Genomic DNA, 13,152 nt, shown 5'->3' on the forward strand with positions numbered 1-13,152 from the left:
CCAGGCCGAGCCGCCAGCCTCCCTGAATGCCAGACCTCTCCCAGCACCAGGCCGAGCCAATGGCCTCCCAGAGCGCCAGCTCCTCCTGCCCCTGAAGGCCCCCCTCTCTCCCGCCAAGCTGCTGGCCCCAGCATCCGGCTGAGCCTTCACATCCCTCCTCACCTCTCCACCCCCCATCCCAAAGAGGAGGGACGTGGGGAGCAGCAGGGACCTCCAGGATGGGGTGTGTGGAATGGGAGGCAGTAGGGGTCTCGGAGAAGTGCTGGGTGTCCGACGGCAGCGCCAGGGAAACCTTCCCTGGCCTATTATACCCGCCACCCATGGAGAGCTCAGAAAGAAAAAGGCTGCGAATCCCTAGGAGATGGTTGCAGCACAATGACTCCTAACTGGCTCTGGGTGGTGTCTAAACCTCTTTTTAAGTCTCAGGCCATTGCAAGCTGCCCCTGAGTCATAGCTGTACATTGTAATGACCAACAGACACAGGGATAACTGGACTGTTGAAATGACAGCCTGAGCATAGACCTCCTGCAGCAGAAATGAACCCCTAAATGCACCATTTAGCCCTGACTCAGGCAGAGTCTACCCCCCTCTGGCAAGCTGCTGTCTGTGTCAATACACCCCACTCTGCAGTTTGTTCCGCCAATAAAGTATTATTGAACTGAACTGAGCTGCGAGAAGCCAAGCCATTTTGGGACAAGTGTGATCTCCTTTCCCTTCTCGTGTTCACTCATCCACGTTTAATAGTATACCAAGGCTGTTCCAGCCCACGTACCCATGGCCAGTACATTGGAGCTAATAAGATGACTGATCTCATACCTAATGAACACTTATTGCCTGAATACATTTTTTAAACATCCCACTTTTCCTTTTGCAGCCACTGGCAGTTTTCTGCAGGAGGGTTTTTTGTTTTTTTTTTTCTGGTTTGTTGGTTTATAACTACAGCAGCTCATAATTTTTGATTCCTCAGAGAGCTGCAGCTTCTTGTGTTTTCGCGAGGTATCTGCATTCATTTTCTTCTTGCTGGATCAGCATGGAGGTAGCATTTGTGGAATGTGTTTGCATCACTCCAGACTTCACCTAGTCTGGACTTTTATGTAAAATGCCAATGAATCCACCAGAAAGTCTAGTTAATAAAAATCAGTCATTTAGACAGGGTGTGACTCAGCGATCTGAATTTGAGGTCTAGCCTCTGACTGAACAGCCGTAACATCGAGTTTAGCCCCTGGAGGGCAGCATCTCACATGGTTCTCAAATCATTCCCTTATTCAGTTCCACAAAGAGATATTTAAGAGTCAATTCCTAGACCTCCTTGGCCAGAGGGAACAGGAACACGGGCACCTTTGTTGATGAATAGCAATAACCCTCCCTCTTCTAAAAACCCACTATGCATTTCCTCCAGCAGCTAGGCAATCTCACTGCTTCAGGTTCCCTGCCAGACTGGAGCTGACTCAAGGCTACAGCAACATGCCTGAAGCTTTGAAGTTCTCCCATCCACGGATGCAGCACTATGGGGAAAGCCTTAACGCTGGAGGCTTCTGCCCGTTTGGATAAGACTTTTTAAAGTCTCTCTAAAACTACTGATTCAAAAACTAAACCAAACCCAGAACCTCCCAAACACTGAACAATGTGCAAAAAGCATCTCGCTGCAGCCTAGCAGTCAGTTCTTACTGGTGCATGTCTCTTTAGTGAATTTAGACTACAATTATTTCACTGACATTTAGAAAACGTAATAGCTCACAATAGGCTTGATCCTGCACCCACTGACATCAATGGTAAAGCTCTCCTTGGCTTCAGTGGGGCTGGGGCCGGGGCAGGGGCAGGCACCGTGGAGCATATTACCAGGGAAGTGTTCCACATAAATAATGTTTGTACAAAATGTTAGTCACTCTAATCCCTTGCCACTGGGAGACACTCCAGCACCAGGCAAGGGCTGTACAAAGTGCCTAGGAGGGGAACAATGACAATTTAGAGGCTGGGATGAATTTGGGCCTAGATACAGTGATCTTGTTTTGTTCCTACAGCTTTAAATGTATGTAGGTGCATGGCTGGGGAAGTAGCACCAATACTCAGAAGAGCTGATGTGGCACTATAGAATCATAGAATATCAGGGTTGGAAGGGACCTCAGGAGGTATCTAGTCCAACCCCCTGCTCAAAGCAGGACCAATCCCCAGACAAATTTTTGCCCCAGATCCCCAAATGGCCCCCTTAAGGAGCGAACTCACAACCCTGGGTTTAGCAGGCCAGTGCTCAACCCACTGAGCTATCCCTCCCCCCGAGAGTGATATAAGGTCAACTACAGTCACAGGTGAGGTGTGCTCAGGACAAGTGATGGGCAGCAAGTTACACCACCACCATCTTGCCATACAGACACAGGCAACTCCCCTCCTCCCCCACCACAAAGAGGCCATTGGAGTAAGTCTCAATAATCCCTTTGCATTTGTTTAGCCTTCAAAGCCCTTTGCAAATATTAACAGGCTGAGCCTCAAGACGCCCTCGTGTGGAGTAGGGAATATCATTCCCAATGTACAGGTGGGAACTGGGGTTCAAGGAGGTCAGTAGCAGGTTCAGACCCCTTACTCACGTGGAGTAGTACCTTACTCTGTGTGTTGTCTCAACTCGTTCAGGGGACTATCCAAGAATCAAGAAACTACTACTGCTGTGCCTAGGTGACTTGCCCGAGGTCATCCACTGAATCAGTAGCAGAGCTGTAAACAAAACCCAGGAGTCTTGAGCCCTCCTGTTTTAATCCCTATATAATACTTACTCTCTAGAAAACAGACAAGTGGTTACCTTATTTTTCTCTCTCTCTATTGTGGGTTTTGCATGAAGGTAGTGTTTTTCTTAATGTAATTCAAACAGCTCCTACACAGCCCCCTGAACCAATCTGACTAAACTAGCTATTGCTCTTGCTGAACCAACATGGGAGCTTTGGCAGTGTTCCTGAATCTGGACTCTAACAAAGACCCAGATCTTCCAAGGTAGTTAGGGACCAAAATGCCTTTGAGGGTCTTTGTGCTACTGCATCTGCGGTCATGCTGCCTGGGGATGGTTTATTTCCTATAAGTCTCCATGGTAGAGGAACACTGTCCAAATCTGTTTTCATATTCAGAAATGTTTCTTATCCGCGTACTATCAAAAACAGTGCAGAGAATTAAACAACCCTGATTTTTCACACTGCTTGGACAGTGAAAGCAGAGTGATCACTTTCACTTTGCTTCTAATCATTTTCACTTTCAGTTTCCAATGCAACATCCCAGTGCTGCTGGATTTGCATTTCCACCACTGCAGCTTGGGGAACATTTAAAATATTCCTGTGGAAAAAATCGTCATGCACACATTCCTGCTAGATCCCTAATAAATCCCTTCTCACACCCCACTTCACTTTTATAATATGGAAACATCTAATATCCCAGTGCCATAGACAGACACAGCAGTAGAGCTGATTGAAATTCAGAACCTCTGCTTGTGGGAAATGTTGACATTTCACAATTAGTTTTTTTCAGAATTGGAATTCCTGAAAAATAGAAATTCTGGAAAACAAATTCACTTTGACATTTTTCCCACTGGAACTTTGGTCTAAATCAATCCAATTTCACAAAAATGGCAATTTCTGACAGAAGATTCTGTTGATAAAAATTTCCCAAGCAGTTTTATGAGGGAATAATTTTAAGCATGTGTGCAGACCCATTGACTTCAACGGCTCTATTCCTGTGGAAAAGCTAAGCATGGAAGTGTTTGCAGGAGTGAGGTCTAAATTTTGGACCCCAAATCAATTGATAGTGTTCCTGTAATTCACAAATCTTTTATTTTTAATGATGCAGCATGGATGAAATGGGGCGGGGGGAAGAGAACCTCACAGAAAATTTTTTAATGAAAAGGATTAGTTACGGGGTAACTGCTGTGCCAAGTACATATTTTGGCTTGACAGTAGCTAATACCTGACTGCCACTTTCCCGAGGGAAACAGCTGGTCTGTTTTCAATATACTGGGTTATAAATAATTTGCCCAATTTCATTTTATTTTTAAAATCAAAACTTTTTTTGAATTCCACCAGAGAAAAGAGCTCTTTAAAGCGTGATCGTGCTCTGAAAGGTGACTGGAAAAATGGCACTCTCTCACTCAGATCTGCTCTCTTTCTGTAGTAAGAGTCGTGCCTGCTAACTTTGGCCCCCATCATGCAAACATTCACATAAGTAACCTTACTCACCCCAGGAGTCCCGTTCCAATCAATCAGACTACTCACACCAGCAGAAGTGATTGCAGGATTGGAGACTAAAACACATTTTTTGCTGCTTTTTATACCTTTTAACCCTCCAGAGCAATGCAACTAAGACAGCATGAGCTGGATTCAATTCCTCCATGTGCATCAACAACAGAACTGTTTACTAAGTTCCAATCAGTTACATCTGAAGGCAATGGGACCACACAGGTGTCACTGAGGACGTAATTTAGCCTGCCAAACCTTTATTACTGGCGATGATGCATAAGAAAGATCACAGCTTGACTCTCAAAGCCCAGGCTGAGTTTGAGCAGCTGGCAGAAGACACCTTCCCCCATCTAATTACTTATAATTAAGCAGATTTGCTCCAGAATCACTGGAAAAAAAATGCTAAATGAGGAGCCCCAAAATGCCATTTTTACAATAATTTTTCTGAGTAGACCCATATCTGCAGTTATTAGAGTTTGTCTTAAACAATCATGCATCTATTTCACATCTTTTTAAACTGATTTTTTTAAAGCAACCCAGCAAGATCCCTTTGTTGTCAGTTTCAGCTTGGAGTGGCATTTTTAAGCACAAAAAAAATTAAGCTCCCAAAATAATTAAGACAGGTGTCTTTATCAAGACCAACTAGATACCAGGGCAAGATCTAAATGAATTAAGGCCTTGATCCTGCAACAACTTACACACATGCTTAACTTTATACACCTGAGTAGTTCCATTGCCTTCAATAACAATTCACAGGGCCTGATCCAAAACCCATTGAAGTCAATGGGAGTATGTCCATTAGTTTCAATTGCCTTTGGATCTAGCCTGCAGTCCTTAAAGTTAAGCACATACATAAATCTTTGCAGGAGCAGGGCCCTAAGTGGCTATTTCATCCTCAGTCACAGTCTCTTACTGTCACGTCTCTCACAAACCAAACCCGCACCCACCCTCCCCCACAAGCAACTAAAAACACACCAGAAGTAATAACACATTATTTAAAAATTAGAACTATATTTAGTCAATTGGTTAGAGTACAAACACTTTATACAACACAGTTAAATAAATGACTCCATAAATCCAATCTGTTAACACATGAGATGAGGGCAAATATACAGCTGCCATTCCTGAATAGCCCAGCCCCTCATTCATCCACTGTGCAGATGCTGTCCAGACACTCATCTTACTGCTAGCTGTTTTGCACAAGCAATATACATGGAAACATTTTGTGTTTTCAAACCATTTGTCCTAGTTTCTCAGTGAATTCTAAAGAAAAATCAAGGCAATTTCAACTTTTATCCAAGGCATCTCCATTCTCTCTCCTCCTCCCAAGAGACGTGTAATGCAGGAAATGATGCTAAAAACAGGCATAAAAAACACAGTCACCTAACGAAATGCTCATATGTGTCAATATCGAAGGCTGGAATTTGTAAAGAAGCCTAAGGTAGGAAGATAGATCTCCAGCACTCATGGAATTGCAATGGGATTTAGGCACCTAACTCCTTTCAGCGCCTTTGAAAATCCCAGCCCAGTATTGCGCTGGAGAAAAAACTGTTTTAACCTGTGTCCCAGTTTGGCTCCCATCTGAGGAGGAGTAAACCCCTAATCTCCATTTGTATAAACCTGGCCCCTGATCCTGCAGGCTGACCTGGACCCTGTGTCTGTGTGGAGCCCCACTGAAGTCAGTGGGGAGCCCAGATCAGCACGGGCGTCTGCCCAATGGGCAGGATCAGGACCTTGCAGCACTCCCTGTGACCCCTGAAAATGGCAGATGTTTCTGAGTCCATCCGATCACCAGAGAAGCTGTTGGTATATTACACTCTCCATTTGATTTCCAATGTGTGTTTTGGCAACTGTGCACTAGTTTCTACTATGCTTTTTTCATATTAAATACACTAGGAAGAGGCCTCCATCCTGGCAGAATTCTGTGGCTCTGAGATAGTAAATGAAAGTCCATCTCCAAAAATAAATCCTCCTCCAAATAATTTGTTTTTTTTTCTACAGAGTACCCTGGAAATCAGATGACTTTCAAAGTGATGAGACCTTCAGGAACCCTCCAAAATATTGGCATAAGACATGTCAAATCTAGGTGCCCCTCTGAAATCCAACAGTGCTGGACATGTTTATGGAAAGGAATTATACAGATAATAAATCCTTCCTCTCAATAAATTATTCATCTATTGCTTATCCTAATCATACACACACTTCACAGGACCTTGTAAATGTCACGTGAGTGAGGGCATGACCCAAAGCCCATTCAATTCAATGGGAGTATTTCCACTGACTTTGATGGCTGGGGATCAAGCCCTGGCTGTGGAGGTCCACAAGAAGCAATCGTAACAGAGCTTTTTCAGAATAACCCGAGTCCTCTTTTCCCCATAAAGAGACATTACATGCTTATTGTTCAAGGACTAGCAACCCCTATACAAAACATAGCCGTGGGCATTATCTTGACCAGCCCTTATGCCATCTTTGAAGAGCAAGGAAACAATCTGTATTTAACTACAGGCCAGACAAGCTCAACGTCTTGTTGTCAAAAGGGAGCCAGAAGATTTTCCGTTTGCTATTTAATCCTACTCAAGTCGTGTGTTTTGCTATAGTGCCTCACGTGGCTCTTGGCTCACAACTGGGCTTCACGCACGTTTTTACTTCCTGCCCACCTTTTGAGGTGGTATGGACAGGAGACAATATCTTTAATCTTTGTCCTAGGCAACAGAAAAGCTTAATCTACTCACACAGAGCCTCTATTGCCTCTACAGGGAATAGAACATACCCAAGACTAAACTAACCGGAGAACAAATCTTTGTCTAGAAGAGGTACTGGAATCTATGCTGATATAAATGCAGGGATGGCGAAGATAGCAAGATACTTGTTTGCTTGAGCTAAAAATCACCGTGCAACTCACGCAGAGCAGAAATGCCATATGTGGTTTTGAGAGTGGTCATCATCGCTCAATGAAGAGTGGATAGCATGAACCACCATTATTCCTAATGGAGTTATCTGCACAAGCCAACCAAAGCAAGACCAAAGCTTCTCAGCCACTGAGTCTACAAAAGCCTTAGAAAGGGAGAGAGAGAAACAAGCCTGTTTCTAGGCAGCATCGTATTCCCTTTGTTCTCTAGTTCGAACGCCAGCTGGGATGGAAACAGAAGGTGTTAAGTAAGCCTTCTGCTCATGTCTCACCTGAAGTTACAATTACGAGAGGGACAACAGTTATTTGCCCAGCAAATCGCCAGGACGTTATAACTGGTTACGGGTGAAAAAGTAGAAGCAGGAGCAGATTAACTCCAAAATCCTGTTTTCATGCCACCATCCTTAGCAATAATGAAGGGAAAAATATATGCAGGTGGATGAGACTCCATAATATACCAAACCATAATGAGATCATGGATTTAAGGGGCCAAAGCAGCAGAACAAATCTTTGCCTAGAGGATGATGGTACCGGAATCTCACAGCACATTTCTCAGGGGACTTTTTAACAGAGTGTGGCTCAGACTTTTAGGTCTGATGCTTTTAAAGCCAGTAAAACAGCTAGTGTGATAGATGCAGCAGACTTTCATAGTTCAACATTTCAGTGATTTCAACTTGAAAATTAGATTTCTCTTTTTAAAAAAAAAGTATGTTTACATGGTGACAGGAATTATTTTGAAAAAATGTAAACATTCCCCCCTCCCTGCACATAGTTCATATGCTGAGAACTTTCCAAGCTTGTTGGAATTGTATCCCAGTGGCAAGAGATGACAAACCAGCAAGTTACCATTTAAATGATATAGAGCTTTGACTAATTATGAGGTCTTTGGTTTTGCCAGTTTAATGGCCTGGGGATGCTTGCGAGAACTCTTCCTGGGTGAAGGTGACCACTGCAAAATGCTGCGGTGGTCAACAGGATTTTGAGTTCTACACTTTGTGTTAACTTTGGGGAAGGGAACTAAGAAAAAGGAAAACATCGCCGGGCCAGATTTTGACTGCGTCACCTCAGCTGAGTATCACCTGAACTCCATGAATGGTCCCACTGACTTCGGTGAAGTTAAATACTATTCACCGGGAGAAAAGGGACCAGAAGCTAGGCCCAGATCTACAAAGGTCTTTAGGCACCTAACTCCCATTGATTTCACTGGCAGCTCTTTGAAGATAAGGTAGAACCGCATGACCACACAGGAGAAAGAATGGATAAGGGCCCATCCAATGAGCAGGCCAAGAAAAGAACTTTGGCAGAAAGGAACGTCTACAACATGATGGCAGGAGCAGCTGTTGAACAGACGGCTCCTTACAGATGGGAAAGTTGGACACAGAAAGACCAAGGATGGAGGTTCGGAAACTGTCGCAGTTGCTGAATCCTGACTTGCAGACACTCACTAAGCGGAGCCTGGGACAAAGCAGAGGAGGTGCGTCTGTCGCTGGACAAGAGCTCAAGAAGTTAAAGGGGAACTGTCAAGTAGTCCAAGTTCCAAAATTTGACCTACCTTAAAGACCAGTACTGGCCAGAAGGAAGTTCTCTCTTTTTCTGCAGAATTCTTTCCTTTTGAATCCACTTTGTTGCTGAATTATTATTTTTTTTAGGTTACTTCCTAGTTTCACCAAACCCAGGCAAAAAGATAGATCACCACAGTGCTGCTCCTGCAGCAGCAACCTATCAGGACAGGTCTAGCCCTGTGCGGACACTGACAAGGCCAGGAAGTGGGGAGGAGGGAAGTCACATTTGCCTGTGCAGGATTCGAAAAGACGAGTGAGAGGGTGAGGAAAAGGCTCAGCATTTTGACAAATGGCAAACAATGATCAGTAGGCAAAGAGCGGTTTATTTCTGGAGCTTCTCTGAGGATGTTACAAATAAGGGAGTGTAAAAAGAAAATTAAAACGAAAAAAGTAGTCAACAGTGCCCCTTTAAAAACAGGCGATTGAGGATGTATCAAGCAGGGGGCAGGGCGCACATGGTGGAAAGGCCGAGCAGAGGGAGACCGTTGGGAGAAAGGTGAGTGATGAAATGGAGGCTGGGATGCAGAAGGAAGCCACTGTCCTATGCAAATTGGTCTATTGTAACTGAAAATAGACCTCTTTCTATGCGGCTTCTGTAGCACTCTGTATGGATGGCACATCCAGTTCCTTTCCTTGGTGAAACTGTTTCTCAGGGTCAGGCCATTTTAAGAAGGTGATGTTAAGCATAAAGGGAGGCCTAGGTTGGATTTAACCAGGATGGGAGTCAGGTTACCGTAGTGACCAGGCTGTCCCATCTACACTACAAGGACTACAGTGCTGGGGTACCCAGTTACAACACAGCAGGGCCATGGCACGTTTGTGCTGTGCCTGTGCAGATGGGACCCTGTTCTAACAGGTGTGACTGACACGAGCTACAGCCTGATCGGGCCAACGGTTTAGTGCTAGGTACACAGGCAAGTCTGAAGCACAGACTGATTGCCTCTGGGGAAGGCTTACTGAAGACATCCCCAGGGACCCTTCCCCATCAGCTCCTCGGCCCTGAAAAACCAAGCAGGGCTAGCATGTATTCCTGTGAACACAACTAGGAGGCTGGTAAGCGGGGAGTGGCAGAGGCCACAACACATTAAAGGCATAGAGCCCATTTTAAGATTCCACCTGCATATTTTTTCCCCTTAAGCAAATCCCTCAGCTGCACTGCCCAGCACTGCCCTAGATACATAGACCCACACATGGAAACAGAAGATAAATACAGAGTTTATATACACACGCACACATACATAGCACCACTTCTATAAGGCTTAGAAGATACTAAACGTACATTACAGGGAGGTGCTTGTTATAAAGAGGTATTTATAATGAGCTTCCAAAGAGCCAGGAGACACAACATACAGCAGATAGCCTTATATCAGAGGTAGCCTTACAACAGACAGCTTCAGTACCAAGGCGCTGGATAAAAACTATGCAAGGGGAGCTGGAGGCAGAGAGGAGGGCCGGAGAAAAGAAATGACAAAGTCCTGCTGGGATTTTAAAAAGTAGTTTCAAGCGTCTGGGTTTGTTAATTTCAAGCTTGAGCTCATTGGCTCGGAAATGCTGTCTGCCCAGTGCAGAGAGACAGCTGGGATAAACACTTGACGACTGAGCAGGTGACGAGTTGGCTGCCGTGACAGAGATCTCTTCCTTAACCGAGGGTGTTAGGAAACGCAAGTGGCACCACTACTGCTAGCAGGAAGGCGGTTTGATATGAGCGGGGTTAGAGGGATGGACGAAGCAGGGAGAAAGCCCTGGTTTACTCCACCAGCCGGTTCGATTCACTACCCAGATGGAGGTGCAGCTCAAGGCAGTGGCCGAGGAGGAAGTCAGAAGCACTCCAGGGAGCAGTCACTGAAGAGGAAGCATTGTTAGCACTGCTGGTTCTGCCTGGGGGTACTTGCAGAGTGGGGGGGCAGAAATGAGGGCTCAGTGGTCCCCACAGAGAACTGTGAGGGTAAGGAGTCTACTGTGTTTAGGATTAATGAGAATGCCCCAGCCCTCCTGAGCAGGGGAGAGGCTCAGAGGACTGAAGTCACCCATTATGTGTGTCCATGGCAGGGGTGTTGGTGCAGACACAGGGGCTCTCTCATCTTTTTAAATCCAGCTGAGATCTCCAGGCAGCCAGACCCTGAACTAGAGTTGTAAAGGCCTCCCTTGATTAGAACATCTCTTGAGAAACCTCACCCTGTACCATGTCCTTCTCAGCTGGGGTAGGGAAGGAGAAAGTGTTTGTGCCTTTCCTGGCTCTGCCATTCATTCAGAGACAGGGGGAAAGGGGGGGCAAATGGGATACTAGCTAAAAGTGGCAGCCAGTCTCACCCTCTGCTGTGGGGCACACACCACATGGGGGACCAAGCATCTAGTGTTTATCCAGGCCTCCGAAGGAGCTTAACACTGAGGGAAAGATGGCAGGCCCAGGGTGGAGTTTTCCTATCGATTTCCAAGCTCCTGTCCTCCAGTAGCCCGGCTGTTTAAGCCTGCCCAGTAGTTGGAGGCAGCAGGCTCTAGCCTACCATCGTACAACAGATTCACACTCTTCCCCCCACAGAAAACAAGTGAACAGTAGGAGACAGCACCAGGAAGGGCTCCAACCAACCTCAGCCCCCTCCACTGCAGGGGGGCACTCCCCATGGCTCCTTCCATACTGAATACTCTCCATACATTTCTTTTAAAACTTTTATTCAATAATATAGAATTCCTTTAATTATAATATAGAACTGTCCATCATGCCGTATTCCTCCCCCCCCCGCTGCCCCCTCCCTGCCGCATCAAATCTGGAGCCAGCTAGTTAATATGTTATGCTGGGGTTCGGGGGGGGGCAAAGGTCAGCATGGGGGGGGCAACATTAGCCAACAACCGTTTTGCATACCCTTCACATTTTCCATGCTTTCTGGGTCAGGAAGAGGTCAACAGGAAGTCAAAGGCAGAGGAACCTTTTACATTCAGAAGTAAGGTTTGTGTTTATAAACTGGTGAGTGCCATGGAGCCGGTGCGGTCTCTGGTCTCATCCCCTGCCACCGCAACGCCGTCTGGCCGCCAGCTCTGTACACACGCTGATAAGACGTTTGATTTGGTTCTTGTTCTGCTTATGGAAAATTGGGAGGAACAGCATCGGACCTAGGGAGAGATGGGAGGAGGGAAGTGAGCATCAGACGCGAACCGCAGTTGATGCCAATGTGTTGCCAGAATTTTTTCCTTCTTCAGCACCTAGTAGATTGAACGCAGGGCCAAGGAGACAGAAGCAGGTTCTAATCCTTCCCCCACAACTTACTCCCTACATAGGCTTGAGCATATCATGGAACCTATGTCCCTCAGTTTCCCTATCTGTAAAGCAGGATAATACTGACCCAATTCCCAAGGCTGGCATGAGTCTTACGTGGTGCTTTGAAGATGTCAGCATTGTAGGAGAGCTAAGTTACTATTGCGTGGAATAGCAGGTGAATCAAAATCTGTTTTTTCCACCTTGCCTCCCATACTTATGGTTCGCAATGCCCCCCTGGGATAACATTCTTATTGGGGGCCAGTAGGAGTCTCTCTGTGCCCCCAACACGTTATCTCACTCCCACTGAAATGCCTGCATCACCCCAAGCCTCTCCATGCACTAGTTCCAACATGCTCCCAGGCCCTGCCGCTCTTGAGAGATTCTGAACTGCAGCCCATCACAAGGTGCTGTAGCACTGGGCCGGGTTGGTAGGTAGGAAATTTTCACTGTACGTTTGCGAGCTCACCCGTCTCACTACCATATCTGTGCCAGATTCCTGAGCAAAGAAGAAAGGGTGTGGTCAGGGATCTCCCTTGCCCCCTTTCTTTCTGAAGACAAAGCGTTTTTCACCACCATAAGGAAAAGTAGATGTGAAATATTACTAAACAGGGGCAAGTGGCATTTCCGGCTCTGGGCACCTAACATGCAAACAGGCTCACAGAGAGAACGGGATCAAGGTAGAGCTGTGTACACACACGTACTACTCACTGTACAGTACAGCAGCAAGGAATGGTAGATTGCAAGGTTATTCCATAATAACCATTTCAATCAGTTTTCTCATTTCCTTTTGGGCTGAAGCTTCTCACATTTTGTCTCAACACCAGCTTTGGGATGGGGAAGGTGGTGGGACTGGGCTGAATTTTCAGGGTGACTGGAGCAAGCCACTCAACCGTTCTATACCTCACGGTTCCCCTTCTTCCTAATTGACTTTGGGATTGGAAAGCATTGCTGAGACTCCAGAGGAAAGGTCCTGCCAGAGGAGAGGACAAGGTGTGTGCTGCATGTCAGTATGGCTGTGTCAGGGAAGAATGCGTGGAGGTCTCCACACCTATCAATAGGAGGTCTGAAGTAGGGTCTTATGACCCTGGACCTCTCCCCCCAGAGCCTTCCAGCCCTTTTCCCTCTTCAGACTAAAAAAAGGCTCCGGGTGAAGATTCTATATCCATCCCCTATTAGTTACCAATGTAAAACTAAGGAGATGGGCAATGCAGATGCTTCCCA

The 13,152-nt window shown here is 46.0% G+C and overlaps 1 protein-coding gene across 3 annotated transcripts in view; it reads right to left on the reverse strand.

Moving 5' to 3' along the window:
• Positions 1-5,199: 5,199 nt before the first annotated feature.
• CSNK2A2 (casein kinase 2 alpha 2) overlaps positions 5,200-13,152 on the reverse strand; it is a 43,405-nt gene continuing 35,452 nt past the window's right edge. Inside the window, exons 12-14 of one of the 3 annotated variants that reach the window (XM_050922995.1) lie at positions 11,539-11,786; positions 8,669-8,908; positions 5,200-5,562 (exon numbers count right to left, since the gene is read on the reverse strand). The gene's annotated coding sequence lies outside the window, so the exon portion shown is untranslated. Of the gene's footprint in view, positions 5,563-8,668; positions 11,787-13,152 lie in introns of all 3 variants that reach the window. The other 2 variants (XM_050922994.1, XM_050922993.1) reach the window with 2 other exon arrangements.

This window comes from Gopherus flavomarginatus, chromosome 14 (assembly GCF_025201925.1).
Source record: "Gopherus flavomarginatus isolate rGopFla2 chromosome 14, rGopFla2.mat.asm, whole genome shotgun sequence".
In the NCBI taxonomy this organism is placed as follows: Eukaryota; Metazoa; Chordata; order Testudines; family Testudinidae; genus Gopherus; species Gopherus flavomarginatus.